Source organism: Manis pentadactyla, chromosome 6, assembly GCF_030020395.1.
Source record: "Manis pentadactyla isolate mManPen7 chromosome 6, mManPen7.hap1, whole genome shotgun sequence".
Classification (NCBI taxonomy): Eukaryota; Metazoa; Chordata; class Mammalia; order Pholidota; family Manidae; genus Manis; species Manis pentadactyla.
The window spans coordinates 140,688,630-140,705,182 of NC_080024.1; the positions used below are offsets into that span (position 1 = coordinate 140,688,630).

Genomic DNA, 16,553 nt, shown 5'->3' on the forward strand with positions numbered 1-16,553 from the left:
CATGTCCCATACCAGCAACAGTTGCCTAGTTCATTCCGTATCCTAATATTCCTGCCCAGGTCCTGGTTTCAGCACATTCGACGTACACTCCCATCACAGCTGCATCACAGGAGTTCATGCCCAGACTCACTTTTTATGTGAACCCTGCACATGGCCTGCACTTGGCCATTCCTTACTCCCTGCTGGTGTACCTCAACACCGCACACCCTTTTATACCCTCTACATTTTTATACCTGCTATTCCCTCTGCCTGAATGTTTCTCATCTCTTAAAAATAACAGCAGCTGTCACTTAGTGAGCTTAAATATGTCAGACAACTTGCTAGGCACTTCAACGCACTAACAGTATCTTTATTTTATATCCGAGAAAACAGGCTCAAAAGGGACAGAAAACCCTCCAAAGGTGACAATAAATGGCAGAGCTGGCAAACACACATGCTAGCAATTCTGAAGCCAGTGAGTGCTCTTCCCCACCACTGTAAATGCCTCCCTGGGAAGAACTTCAGCTCTCTCCACAGCAAGCTAGAACATACCTCCTCCAGTCACTTTTCTTTAGGTAGAGTGAAAGTATTTATTTGGAAGTTTATGCCCATTCTTATGTCCACAAAAGACTGTAAAATTATATATGACACAAATATATAAAAGTAAGTATTTGAAGAAATGAAAAGACTGGAAAATAAAAGTAGGAGCAAAACAAGAGGTACAATGACCTTATCAAAATATACTCATGATGGACTGGATTATGTCTATGTGTGTGTGTTGGCTGGGGGGTGGGGGTAGGGGCGGAGTTTCAAAATTCAGAAGCTACTCAGTGGGCAAAGTAAAGAGTAAAACGAGATACACAATGAGCATGGGATGAAAACACAAATTGTTCAAGAAACCCATTAAGGCAACATAGTAACAAATGAGCTAGGCTGTCTAAATATTTAGCTCCCCTGCCTCTCCATTGTTCTGTTTGTACCCTCAATCCAAGATGGGATTAATAAAAAGAAAGACAATAACTTGGGCAGAGGGAGGCAAAAGAAAAAGCAAGTAGATGACAGAAATTATTCCTACAAAAGACTGAAATGGGCTCAATTGTTCAAGATTTTTCTAATTTGCTTCACACTAAACAAAGATAGGCTTAGTGACTTTCATGGGATTGACAGCTGCTTTAGGAGGCAACCTGACAATCCACAAATTTTCATTTGATTTGAGTAGTCAATAAGCACCCACTAAAGTGTCTGACATTTTGGCACAAAACACAAAAGCAAAGTTTGGGCAGAACTAGGACCTAACACACCATTTAGAGAAAAGACAAATAATTTTTAATTTCTATGATTTCCCGTCCATAGTCATTAAACATATGATTTGACTCAAATCTCCAGTTTGCTTATGTGGACAGCAAGAGAGAAACTATGAGATAGACTAGACAAATGTCAGAGGACACAGCGCTGCGAGCTGGGACGGAGACCTATACTTCAGCATGACTATGCATTCAACAGCTCTACCATCCGAGCTAAACACTGGTCTCTCTGAACTCATTTTTGTCAACTATAAAATAAGTGGATTTGACTTCCAATCTTTGAAATAATGCAGGTTAGTATATTTGGACAATTCTCCCACAAAAAAAAAAAACCTAAAAATTATAGATAAATTTTTTTAATCTTCTTTAAAATACTAATGAGCTGACAAGATAGTAAAGCATCATCCGACAAAACTCAAAGTGGAAGTTGGAACCCAAGAGGGAAGAGAAGACATTTTTGCCCTAAGAACTTGTGCCAACCTAGAAAATTTAATGGCCTCTTGGGTCAAGCAGAATAGAAGTACAAACCCAGGACCTTACCCACAGAAGGCATCTAATAGGACGTAAGGAAGATAAGATGTAGTGACTTAATGTACCTGCAGAACATCCTCTTGCTATCTCCCCACTTCACTCTATTTTGGTGTGCACTTTATGAATGAGATGTCATCAGTAGTCATGCATGCTGACCAAAGGACCAAACTAAGAACACAGACTAAATATCATGTGAACTTGACCTTGATTAGAAATAATTTAGTGTGAGAGTTAACTAAGCTAATTGGGGTAAATGAGAGTTGGATATTGGTCCTTTCCGTATTTAGAGCCCAAATCATGCCAAATACCCAAAGCCCTAGTTTCGTGAAGTCAGAAAACCACCAAAGTGGTTTTTTGCATTGCTTTAAGAGTCTACAGACTCCTACTCTTGTAGAAATATATTGGTTTCCTGATGAAAGCTTCTATACACACAGAATGCACTGGGAGTCTGAGGCTAAGTTTTCCTGGAAAGATAATCACTCTGAAACATGCTGAAGTCTCCACTGCCTTAAATCCGTTGCTGTGCACCAACAGACACTATTAAACACCCTCCACACCATCACGGGGACTCACAGACTGCGTACATCTGTGGCTCCTACTAATTTCCTAGTCCAGGAAGAACCCTTGGCTGAGCCCTCCACACAAACTGAGATGGCATATGCTCTCCGTCAGTGCCAGATGAATTTAGAGTTCAAAATATTTCATCAGCAAAGAGCGTGTTAAGGATGTGCACATTTTCATTAGCACCCAGTATAATAAGAGCTCTAAGGAGAGTAATTTGAAGTCAAATTTGAGTACCAGTGCAGATGAAGGAAGAGTTGAGAAGCTTCAAATTATCGATAGACAATGTCCACACAGTCATGATCGCTTTTTTCTGTTTGTATAAGAAAGCAAGATATGCTTCATGATGACTGATCTGAGCACTAAAAACTTCCAGCTCTTCCCAAATCTGACTGAGCAAAAGACGAGGGTTGTGGCAGTGCATCCTACATGAATTCGAAGATACTTCAAGTACGAAGACCAGAGACCTGGGCTCTCCATTGTCAGATCATTGCTGTCAACGCTGGCTTTCTTGGCGCTAATGGATTTCCTTATCAAATACACCTGAAAACTCAAAAAGTCAAGTACAAGTTGATCTTACAGTTCTCACATATAAATACACAAATTGTATAGGGCAAGATATAATGTAGATGTGCTGTGGGGAAAGTATGGTAGGAAATTTGTTCAGAGGGGAATTACTGCAATATTTCAGTCTTTATTAACCCCCAACTTAAACTTCCATTAATATGTTCTTTAAAACACTGTTTAAAACAATATTATTTTCTTTCAGTTCAAAACAAACTATTTTTTTCAAAAATGGACACTAAATACTCTCAGATATTTAAAATATGGGGTTAATTGCATTTTACAGTGCTATAAAACAGGAAAACCTTCTTCATACAACATCAAATTCAGGTAATATGAAAGTAACAAAATAAAATGAGTAATTATGATGTTTTAAGTATGGCTGGCATCCCTTATTCAGAAACTCAGAAAACTTCTTGAAAAGTTAAGGTGAGTAAAGAGTTATATTATGAAATTGAGACAATAGTAACCTTGAAGTCATAATGTCAATCCACATTATTTGGAAGTACCAGTGACAATCTAACTTGCATCATATTTATTCTAACTTGAATAATATTCTAACTGGAGTAATCTAACGTGAAGTACAGAGACATGGGTTTTATCTAGCAACCTATCATTTCCAATGTTTGAAACTAAGCAATTAGGGTCTTCCTCTAAAGAGAAGTTAGTCTGTTCAGGATGTCACCATTCTAAGTAAAAGCCCAGAAAGAAGAGCCATGGATAACCGAGGCAGAATACAGTAATATGAATTGTATGTGCCTCCTTTGAAATTCTGAAATGTAACCGGCCTAAAAAGGACTTAATTAAAATCAGTCCTACTAAGATAATGTTCCTGGGGTAGGGAGAGACTTAATTTCAAATCAGATGAAATGAATAATTGGAAATAAGATACCATACCTGAAGACTTTGAAAATAAAACTAACATATCATCAACCTCAGTATCATGAGCTTCAAAGTACCTAAATTAAAAGTGAATATAATTTGGAAGTACTTTGTACCTTTTAAAGATGTATTTACAAATATACATCACAAAGTATGAGAGCTAACTGGTAGATGTTTTAGAAAACAAAACATTGAACAACAAAGGAATAAATTTTTAAATATGCTTCATTTCTTAATAGAACAGAATATATAACTCTGAAACACATGTACATGTAATTATACATGTATTTTTCAAATTACACATGTAATTTTTATGTTGCAAAATCCGTAATACTATAAAGACTTAAGATATACAAATTGATACTTAAAATGCCTATTTGATAAATTATTTATTAAATTTATTCCAGTGAGGTGGGGGAGGGAGCTAAGAAGAAACATGTAACAGTTTTATCTTTTCTTTTTTTTTTCCTTATACCTCTTTTCTCCCTAGGGTGCCATTTGTGAGGTTCTGGGAAAGGGCTGCTGGCTTAATTGAAATATTTGTAAGCTGTAATTGCTCTGCATAGCCACAATGGTTCACTTCTCCCAATGGCATCCGTCCCTCTTGCTTTTTTGTTTTTCTTCTATTTCCTTTTACCCTTTACCAAAGTCTACTTCTCCTGTTTTTTCAATCTCATCTTATCTAACAGTGGTGAAGTCAAATTGTCTTGAATATTCAAAGATCTCCCCTAACATCCAATATTCTAGTACAGTCCATTTTGCTTACAGTCATCCCTTCCATAAACTGATTTTTCATTTTAGCCTTTCAACATCCCAATCTTCCACCTGTGTTTAACCCTGCAGCCTCTGACCGGGCAGTGACAAGCGATCAATCCTACATGTTATCTTCAGGGGTCATGTCTTAGTTTTAGGCCAATTTTCTTTGTATTTAGGCTCAAATGTGCAAACCACACTATATTACTCTGCAAAACATCAATGAGGAGCCTTAATTAAGTAACACTGACAGATAAATCCATTTCTTTTGCAGTAATCAAATCAAAGCAGGTTGACATAACACAGGAACTTAATACAGTTATTCCCTTGTAATTGGAAAAAGGCCCTTTACTTCTCATTAAAGCAATCTTCTGGGTATTGGCATAATAAGAAGGCTCAGAGCTTTAATACTGCCCTATAAAAGTCTCAAGATACAGACCCCTTAAGCAAACAAGCCAGATTATCTAATTCCTTGATCACAGCAGAACATGTAGTTCCTACTGTTTTAAACTCCTAATTCTTTATCTCTGTTGCAATTAAAAAGAGGTAAATCAGTATCAAACACATACAATGAAATCTGTAAAAATGCATAAACTGTTTACAGTTTTATAAAATCTATCTCCACATGTATCTGAAAGGAAGCAGTCCATTAAAAATGAATTTGAAATACTTTACAAATGTGAAATTGTAATAGCTTGAATCAGGGGGAAAACCTCTTTATTTTACTTAATGGGCTCAACAGGATGCATTTTGCCTAAATTTACAGTCTGATACTCAACCATACAGTACAACTTTGAGAATCAGAACTGCGAGAGAATGGAATTTGAAAAGAACATTTAATTTTTGTGGCATTTAAAGAACACTAAGTCACCCGATCCACTGCAGGCTGCTCTGACCAGGCTGACACCCACAGAGAATATAACATCACACAATGTTCATATGCCTGAACTAAACAAAATCAATTTCACCCTTTCATTCCAATTTTGAGGGAGTTTCTGCTACTTATCTAGTAGCACCTGATCAATCTCAAAATGATTCTAGCAACTCTTTCTGGAAGAATAACATATAATCTAGGGTTGTAATTCCCAAACGTGACTGATCATCAAAATTCCCCTGGAACATAAAAGAAAAAAGCCACACAAATCCCAGCCCCCACCTGGAAATGCTTCAAGAAAAGATCAAGGATTGATGTCAAGGAAAAATTACATTTTTTAATTTTTCCTATGTTTCTCTACATTTTTATTTTAAAAAGCTTTTGTGATGCAGTAAAAATGTATGCAATTTTCTGTGTCTGAAGCATTTGCAAATAGGTTGCATCAGTCATATCTGTTTATCTCTTAGGACTTCTGTGTGCATTTCCTAAGAACAAAAACAGCATAGTTATCAAAATCAGGAAATGGACCATTGATAAAACACGTTCATCTAACCCACAGTCCATATTCCAGTTTGGCACCTTTTCTCCTTTCTGTGGTGGCCACTGTGCTGGCATGATCCAAGACAGCCGGTAAGTTATTCCAGGAATGAAAACTGATCTCAAGTATAATAAATGCATTTACCCAAGAACAAAAAACAGACAAAAATCCACGATTACTCACAGTGTTTAATCATCACATCTATTTTAATCAGAAACAGTTTCTCAGTCTTTCTTTTCTTTTTGTGATATTGGTATTGTTGAAAGAATACAGGTCAGTTACACTATGGAATGTTCCTCAGTTTGGGCTCATCTGATGCTTCCTCATGACTATATTCAGGTGGATGCACATTCAGGTGGCCTGTGGCTTTCCCAGGATATCACACACATAGCCACACCACGGCTTGGGGATCTGCCCCTCTCATCGGTTACGCTAATTTCATCACCTGGTCAAGGCACTGTGGCAATTCCCGGCTGTATAATTACAATTTTCCCTGCGAGACTAATCAGTAAGCTATGGGAAGCTACTTTAAGACCATTACAACTAATTTTTAGTTATGTTCTTATAGAAAAAATTTAAATATGTAAGTGTATAAAGTAAGTGAAAATTCCCTCAACACCCATGCCACTCCCCCAACCCTCCTATCCGTGGTAACCCATAATGGTTTCGTAGGCACCCTTGCATATCTTCTGGTCTGTGATCAACTAGCTTTTAAAATCACAGAAATATAGGCATTAAATGCAAAACTTAACTGAAATTTCTATTCTGTCTGAATTGGTAAGGAATATTCGTCAATTGCTTATCTATGCTCTACTGACATCTTGAAGGTTATTATTATTAGTGGTAACCTTGTGACCTTGATGGGGGTGGGAATGACAGGGACTACGATAAATGAAGGCATATTATACTATTAACTTTGAAGGGATTCAGCCAAGATGAGGACACAATTGAGCAACCCGCTTGTGAATCAATACAATATAAAGCCAAGTTAAATAATCCATTCTGGAGCCCTGCCCTAAATGGCTGTTCGTTGCCACTTTCCACCACATTCTGTAAACCACTGTGTGAAAAGAAGATCCGTCCTAGTGGCAGTGCTTCCCAATAAAAATCAAACAGACACACAAGTACACTTATGACAGACAGAAAACACTCTAGTGTGATTTGCAAAGACTGATGGAAATAAAGGGGGTTGGGGGAACAAGCTAAAAGTTGTTTAAAGTGTTATGCAAATTGACACCTTAAAAACAATATATTCTCACATTTAGAGACCAGGTACATACATGAACTAGCCAGTCACAAAGTGAACAGCCTGAGCATAGAGAAGATTGTAAGCAGAACTTGGCCATTTGATAGAGCATATGTATATCATACAATACTGAGTGACTTAACTGACTGTAATCAATATAAAGTGGAAATGGTCCCTTTAACTCTTGGATGAAACCCATGTCATTCTATAAACTGAACAGTGCTGGTGGATTTCAACTCTGACTTATAAATGCTTAGAGAATTTTCCTAACAATTCTGTTTCAGCCAAATGCCTGGCAGACACTGGCAAGGGTTTTCTTAGTTGGGCTTATAAATGTGTGTGTGTGTGTGTGTGTGTGTAAAGTCAGCATAAACATACAAATACAATGCACACAGTTGAATTTACTAACAGCTCATTGATATTAACCATGGTGCTTAGAACAGTTCCCAGATGTTGCAACTTGTCCAACTGATGTCGCCTTGTTTTTGATCATAGTAGTCAGGAGTCTGTCTGGTGACTTAAGGGCTTTACATTTTATCTCACAATAATGTAACCACACGTTTGTATTACACGTTCTGCTTTCTAACATGTTTTTTTTAGTCATCTCATTTTACATGATTTATCTGGAGTCACTGGAAGTATTAAATTGGGATCAAAAGAAGTTGCACTCTTAAGTGCAATCAAACTAACATGTTTTCAAAAACATAAAAACAAAAAACAAAGAAAAAGAAATTTCTACTTATCGTATATATAAGAGGTCATTCCATTCATTCCCACCCTTTAATTCTAACAGGTAAGAGAATACTTGCTAAAGTTCATTAGAATACTTGCTAAAACAGGAAAGCTGGATAGAATTATAATGGTTGAGTTTTCATATCTAATCATACACATTTTTTAAATCATGGCAGCAGTGAAAACAAAATTGCTAGTCTCCCTTCTGAGTTGCCCCGTATCCCATACAACACCATTTCAACAACACGATACAAGTTTGGCATTGGTTTCAGAAAGTCCCAGGGCTGTGACAGAGGTCCAGTCTACAGTGACAAAAATGGACTGCAGCTTTCCCCAAACAACGCTGCTACTACTTACTTTCACTTTCAAGTGCTTTAAAACACTCAGAACTGAAGTAGTCAAAATACATCTGCATTAATTCACTAGTCCAGCTTTTGAAGGTAGAAACTGAAACACGTCAGGAAGCATTAACTTTATTCTTTTAAGCTTAATCACATCAAATTCTTAGGAACAAGCATTTGTTTTTCTTTCAATAGGTTTGCAACCTGCCCTTTGCCCATCTGATAACCAATGGAATACTGGTCAGAGATGAGCTGCTATGATTGGTCTTACAAACTCACTAAGGGGAATGGTAAAAAGCTGTAACTCTTCCTCAGGAATGGAAGAAATGTCGTTAGTTTGAAAGGAGATAGAAGCAAAGACCTGAAGAATGACAATAACCAGGCATCTTCAGAGAAAACAAGAAGCAGGGCAGGGGTCCAGGGGAAGCCAGAGTTGTCAGAAGAAAATCATGATTTATCTGATGAGATTAGCAGAAAGTTTGATTAGAAAAGATGCCTTCTTACAAAGCAAAGATTGCAATACTACTTTAAGATTTTGTTGTAGGAAAAAACAGTGCCTGCCAAATGTGGTCTGTAACAGCACAGACTAGCCATGAGTGATACAGTGGGAAAATAGCCACTAAGCCAGATTTTATTTGATTTGTACTGATGATTTTTATTAGAATACATGGATCATTGCTTCAACCTTTCCATGTAAAACCAAATCAAATTCAAAAACTCACACATCAGTCACCTAACCTTATGTCATTCCTTCTGCTTTACTAAAGTTGAGCCACATTTCAGCTGATCTGTCCTCGATAAATCATTCAGCTACTCAAAACTGTTGGGCCAAATTCTGGGAGAGAAGTGGTACACAAAAGAAACCACTAAATCTGCAGCTACAAATAAGAAAGCCAAGGAAAAGAAATACTGCAATCCTCGAAAATACAGAATGAAATCAAAGAAATATATAGCCAATGCAAAACGGGATAAAAACAATTCTCTTCAGTGTATCAAATGTATTTATCTTTAAAAGGACACCCACCCCTTGGCTTCTTTTTCTCACGTAAATTAAAGTCACTGTGCTGGACTCTTTCTGAATTAGCATTTTTCCTTTCTTCCTTGGCAACACGGCAGGTTTCACCTTAAACCTATGAGCAATGAATATTGTTTGGATATGCATTTCTAGTTAACAAATCAGCTCCACGTTCATTATTACCTTTAGGGTCTCAAGTAACTCCTGAAATGCACATTATCATCTTCTTTTCAAAGCGGGTAAATGACTTTTCCAGTTAAAGGCCACCAGCAGGCTTCAAACGCAATGTCTTCTAGAGGCTGGGCATGCACCACATGGTCGTGCCTCTTTGCAAACCCAAGACCTCTGAAGACTAGCAGTCACCAAGTTTTTGGGTCCTAGCCGATCCTTCTCGGGCTGAGACCAAACTGTATTGACCAAACTGTTTTCACCATGCCCAATTCCTTCCTCCAGGCCAACCACACAGGAAGTCTGTATCTCCCAGCCTCCTCTGAGGTTCTGTGGGACCACATGACTCAGATTTGACCAATAGAATGTGGACGGAAATAATGCTTGCCTTTTCCAGGCTTGGCCCCTAAAGCCGTCCGTGGAACTCTCTATGCACTTTTTCTTTGTCCAGCTGGACACAAAGAATCTAGTGAATCCCTGTGGCCCCAGGGGATGGCAGAGCTAAGGCATAAAAGAATCCAGACCTGAAGGACAACAGGGAACAGAGTCCACCCCCGACGGGTCTGTGACACCAGAGGGAAGTCACCCTTTGCGGTGTTAAGCTACCAAAGTTTGGGGGTTGTTTGTTCCAGCAATTAGCATACCCTGACTAATGCATCCTCCAAAACAGACTTCCGTGAATTCTGGCGGTATGATTCTCTCTCTCAAGCAAAGCAAACACACACAGTTAGAGCTGGCACTAGTCAGAACCGTGAAACAGAGGAAACTGGCCTTTGAACTATCCTTCTCTCCCTTTCAGACTTGTTTTCCCCTCTTAGCATTTCCTCCCTCTGAGCACCAAATGTTCTCAGGCTGCTCAGTCTCGTCTGTCTCAAGAAAATACACCCAAGACGTTCATCAGCCCTTCTTTCTTTCAACCATTATCTCTCAGCCATGAGTGGTGAGCTGTTTTGACACCTGTGTAATTTTGGAGAGATTCTTTAACATGTCCAATTCTGTGTATCCTCAACTGTAAAACACTAATCATTGTATCCACCCTCCAATTCTGTTGTGGTGGTGAGAGATAATTTAGGAAAAATGTCACTGTGGAACTGGAATCCAGGAGGAACTCAAAAATAAAAATAAAAAGAATAACTCCTATTTATATTATGATTACTATTATTACCATAGAACAATATTTGACACCAAAAGGGACACAAATTCAATATAAAATAGGGTTCTTTCTCTCTGAAATACATAATCTAAATTGGTAGAAAAACCATATGTAAATAAAAGGTAGTATTTGATTTCTAAAATAATAAATAGTACAGAATTTTAAAGAAAGGAGAGCTAAAGAGGCTAGAATTAGAATCATCGCTTGCGAGGTGCTGGCAGGCTTAGGTGCAGAAAGAGAAGGCGGTGGCCCTCTGGTGAGCTGTTCTGGCATCATGTGTTTATCTTTCCAACTCCACATTCAACACTGTCACACTGGTAACTCAAAATCAGCACTGGCAAGATAATTTACACCATGGAAATTGGCAAACATTACAAATTGGGGCTTTTTTTTTCTCTGAAGAGCAGATTATTAAACATTTATCACTGCACCGATGAAAACGATCATTCGTTGTGAGGAAGTTTCATTCAAAGAACATATCATTCTCACAATCACTATGAGGTCAGCTGTATTATCCTCATTTTACAGATGAAAACTCAGGCCTCATAATCTTAAATGATTGGCAGAGAATCCTGTTGCCTGTGCTCCCTGCTGCTTACAAGCCACTTACAAAAATGAAGGGCATCTGCATTTCTTCTTCTCAGCTTATCAAATATATATTCCCATGAATATCAAAAGCTGTTCCTTAAAAACCTCTGTATTCAGGGCATCACCCTCCTACCACACACCTTTTTCCACTCTTCCATATTTTGCTCTTCCACTCATCTGACCTTCCTTAAGAAATACACAATTTCATTTCTCATTATCCTTACATAGCCAATCAACCTTTTGCACAGATGTCCGTTCAAGGATCACCCCTTACACTGTCTCAAGAAATAGACTTGTGCCTAAGGGTTGGGATAAGTTATGAACGGTCTTTAAATCAGTGCTTTCTCATATACCTAGCCTCATCATGATAGTCTAGTCTATCCTGGGTTGAGCACTGGACAGTCCAGGGCATAAGCCCAGGTTTAGGAGGAGCTGGGATACCTCCTGGATTCAGAGAAGGTCTCTGACATTAGTTCAGTTATAACTGCTATCAACAGCTCGTGTCAGGCTTGGATATATGGTTATTCAGTTGAGAACATTTGGCGATAGAGACACTACTTTGGAGGCAAGAAACTAGTTATAATAAAGACAACAGACAATGCAGGATTATACTGGAGGAAGAGACTAGACAAGGCTTAACTAATCTGAGAAGGTAAGGCAGACAGTGTAATCAGGGATTATTCCCAGTTTCTGTCTGATGGACACTGGTGCATGTTTAGGGGTGGAGTGGTAAAAAAAAAAAAAAAAAAAACAGTATATTGTAGGCATTTTGTGTTCTACATGTTCATTGGTCACACAAGTATAAAATACGGCAAAGTAACTGACTGTAAGGGTCTGGAGCTCAGACTAGAGGCATAAAGATTAAGGTGATTTCAGGTGCAGTCTAATTAAAAGTCTCTTATATAGAGAATTTATGGGTCCAGATAAATGGTAAGTCTGGAGACAAGGAAAATTTTAGGGTTGACAGATCCAATGGACCCACCATATTAGCAAGGACAAAGGTTCATTCCGTCCATCCACTCTGCCACCTGCTTATCACCTTCATTCCATAGCTGGAATCCATCCTGGTCACAGGATTTCTGGATGTATTTGCTTCCTTATGCCTTTACTCACGTGTAGAGAGGTCAGTTTACAAAAGAGCAAAATTCCTCCCGAACTTTGCCTTGAATGGGACCATTATGGAACCAATCCCCAAAGCCAGGGAATATCATGCATGGATTTGCATAGACCCAGATGACCAAATTAAACACCCAAATTAAAAACTGATAGGATTACCCTGGTCAGTTTAGTCCAATCACGGCTGTCCCCTGGAGATGAAGTAATCCCCAACAAACTACAAGGATACCACACACTGAGGGAGTGCAATATGTTAGCAAGATAACCACAACTAGAGATGGGGCTTCAAGTGCCATAGGTCTATTAGTATATGGCGTGCTGTGTAGGCAAAAAGGTCTTTGTGAATAGACAGGCAAATCCCATCGTGCCATTCTCTCCTTTAAGTACTTCAACGTCTTCCCACTGGTGTCAGGATAAAAGCAGCATTCTTAATTACGTATGTCAAGGCCATCTTGATAATGTACCTACACAGCCTTGTTTTCTTTCCTTTCTGGTTTTTCTGAACCCAGGCAATGCTCAGGCACACCACTGGTCCTCCTGCTGCAGAGCCTCAACATATGTTTCCTCTAATAGGACATGCTTCAGCCCATTCCCACCACTCCACTTCCCTACTTGGCCTGTTTCACTCCTGTATCAGCTCCCTGCTGAATCATCATTTCCTAGGCGGACGCTTTCCTTGTCTTCCTGAATCAGGTAAGTGTCTGGTCCTCCCCCACTGGACTTGTTACAGATAGAACTTGACATTTTTATGCTTCTCAAGTGATACCTTTCTTCCCCACTGAACTCTAAGCTGCATGAAAACCAGTACTGCATCTTGTCTGCTTTCCACCCCATCTGCAGCACCAGGGATAGTGCAGAACACAGAGGAAGCCCCCAGTGTAACCTTAGTTAACTGGATGGTTGAGCCTTCAGCCCCCAAATGGGATACACATTCAAGAAAAATATCAAAAATGCTAGTCGAATAACTGAAGCTATGAAACATTCTACATTGCTCCTGTGAACTTGAGAAAGATAACTTAATATGACGGGGATTCATAACTTCTGCCCTATGTACTCTTAACTGAAGAAACGCAATCACAGGTATGCCACAAAGAAGAGCTTAACATGTTACATACAACACATCCTTCTCCATAATTTAAATAACGGTTTGTTTTCACAAAGCAAGTATGGATTAAGATTCAGCAAGAAATATGCAGATCAGTATTCTTAACACATTGAAACACTTCTAGTCATATGACAAGATAGGAGTTAATGTACAAATCTCAAGTTCAGTGATTTCTATAGTAAAAAAGCAGTGAAACAGTCAGAGTTCATGTGTGTTTTATCCCCTAACAGAAATAATATCTTATATAGTCATTGTAAAGGGAAATATTTGCCTCTTTATGCTCACATTGACATGCACCCTAGTGATTTGATACATATTATATAATTATTGGCCTCAGGACAGAGGAGAAAACAACTGTTACCTCCACAGTAAAACAGCTTTCTGCGACCTGGTGATAGCGACACAGAAAGTGAGTTGGGCAGTCTGTGTCCTTTACTTAGCACTTACAACTCAACATGTATTGGAAAGCTTTCCACCGAAACCTCCCCACTGATGAACAAGAATATCATTAATATTTAAAGTTTTGCTTCAAGTATAATAATCAGAACACCACAGTCAAAATAATAAATACCCCACAGCAGTTTACTGCTTTTGACTATTCAAGCACTTTCACACACAGTATTTCATCTTCCCTTAAAACTGAGCACGTCAGAGACATTCAGGGGTTGGTTCAAGTCTCCAGAGCAAGGCATTGGACAAGCTGGGGCGAGAACCCCTAATTTCTCCTCTTAACTTCTTTTCAAACTGACGCTCACCCACATTCGTATGCCATGAAAGAGAAGTGACATCTTCAGAAACTGGAACCCCAAATTCAGAGGAAGAATGTTCTCTGTAGAAAAAGTTATCTTTCATCTCATGAATCAATCATTCGGAATTCCAATTTCCTAATTATCAGGACTTTTCCTTTTGGTTAAATATGCTCCAGAGGGGAAACCCTACTATTTAAATTACTACTGACTCTCAGACGTATTTTAACTAATTTTCATGTACATTTTTTCCCTTCACAGAAACATAGAGAATATTTTTAAGTTGAAGGTGTATATAGAGATGTATTACTTTGTAAGCACTATGTGAAAAGTCTCAAAGAATACATAATCAAGCCAGTTAACAACCCCCCCATGAATAAAAGTGCTGTTATAAATAATGGGCCACTTAGGCAAACTCTGTACATCAGTACACGTTGCTGACAGCTTGCCTTTCTCTGGGCTGCGTACAACAGTAGGGCCCAGAAGTAAATTCAGGGGAAGAAGTGGAAATAAGCGAATAGAAAATCTACTATAGAAGTTCACTTGCACACACTTAAGCATGGGAGCAGCTCCTGTATGTTGTGGTAGAGAAAGTAACATAGATTTAGCTGGATTATGAAAAGACAAACATCATTTTTTTCTACTTTATTCAAAACATTAGTTTATCAGAAGATGCAAGGATACTGTTAGTTCTGCCTGCCCAATATCCATTGCCCTCTTCTTCCTTCAGGACAGACCGATGGCAGGTTCATCACTATTGTTCATTGGTTTGTTTTCACCCAGCCACCCTTCCTCCAAGCAGATCAGGATGAAGTGACCTCATCTTCAGTTCCAGGCGCAGATCTTGAGTATTGCTGCCAATCACACTCCTTGCCTTCCCTGGCCAGGGACTAGTTTAAAAATGGACACTGGCCCACAAAATCCTACCTGACACAGGGTTCCTGGGAAAGGTCTCTCTGCTCCAAAGAGAGAGACAAATTAGGAGGTGATTTTGCGTCTTCTCTGGACATTTCCTGCTTAGGCATGATGCACAGAACGGCAGCAGGGCCTCCCTATCATCCCCAGGGTGCAGCCAGTACACAGCGGAGGGGCAATATCAGACACTTCAGAATAGGTTACAGAAAGCAATGCATTTCCTCATGTTTAAGCCAGTCTGAGTCAGGGTGTTATCTTGTCGTTTGCACCTGAAAATATCTTAAAAGAAATGGTAGATCTTGCTCTCTGCTGCCCATGATACAGGTTTAACAACTTCTTGCTCATTAAGGTTCTTCGACAAAACATAAATACCAGCCCTGAAAAAATCTGGTCTTTGCCTACTGAAAGGCCATCATCTCCGGGCCTCTCACATCTGTCCAAAACCCCCAGAGACATCACTTTTCAGGAGCAGACCAGCTATATGCTCAATAATCCCCCACATAATTCTTCTCTAAAATGCATGCATTTCTTCTCTCTATCCTCTCCTGTGCCCTGTAGCCCTCTCACAAATGTCAATCAGCCAGCAAACACTTAATGAGCACCTAGCACAAGTCAAGATAATGGCTGCAAAAGGTACTGAAAGAGTACTTTCTCCTTGACTTACCAATATTAGTCACACACATGCTACATATATGGCCTACAAACTGTCAAGAAGGGTGGAGAGAAGATTGGCTCCCCAGACTCCAGATCCATGGGTGGGCTTTAGGGAGATCCAAAAACTCCTGAAACTATTATAAAATTCTCATGTATTTAGCTATATGCATTTTTCTCAGAGGATAGTCTATAGTTTGCACTGGATTTTCAAAGCGACCTCTGACTCTAAAAAGGTGAACAACCTCTGTTCTAGATCAACTCGTGTCTAGCAAACCACAAGGTATGAATGTGTGACATACTCTTGTCATTACCGTAACAGGGTGATGGTAGAGAACATGTTCCCCAGGTCTTTATACTCTCGTTCCAGGAAAACTACCTTTAAGTATTAAAGTACTGAAGTTTTGCAATATTTTAGACTAAGCAAAATTTTGTGAACAATGTTGGACCCTTAAGAGCCATTGATATCCCATTTCAATAGAAGGAAAAATAAATCCCAATACTTGAAAGTATAGAACACAATTTATTTTTTTAAGTTTGGGCCTCTCCAAATGACTTAATGAATCCTGAGTTCAAGTTTAGCAGAGGAGAAAAATAGGAACTTGAAAAAAATCTAATATTAGCAGGAGGTTTTAAGTCAAGCTACAAATGGCAAATAAACTGCAAGGAATTGCTTACTGAAATGTTTTTGAAAAGGAGATAGAACTTTCCAGAGAAAGTTTGAGTTCAAAAGTTGGAGAGCAGAACGAAGGGAATGGCGAGGTGCAGCAGAGGAAAGGTGCTGCAGGGAG

General features: G+C 38.9%; 1 protein-coding gene across 10 annotated transcripts in view; it reads right to left on the reverse strand.

Annotated features, from left to right (window-relative positions):
* Nucleotides 1–16,553, reverse strand: part of TCF4 (transcription factor 4) — a 333,945-nt gene that overhangs the window by 227,273 nt on the left and 90,119 nt on the right. The gene's annotated exons all lie outside the window — the stretch shown is intronic.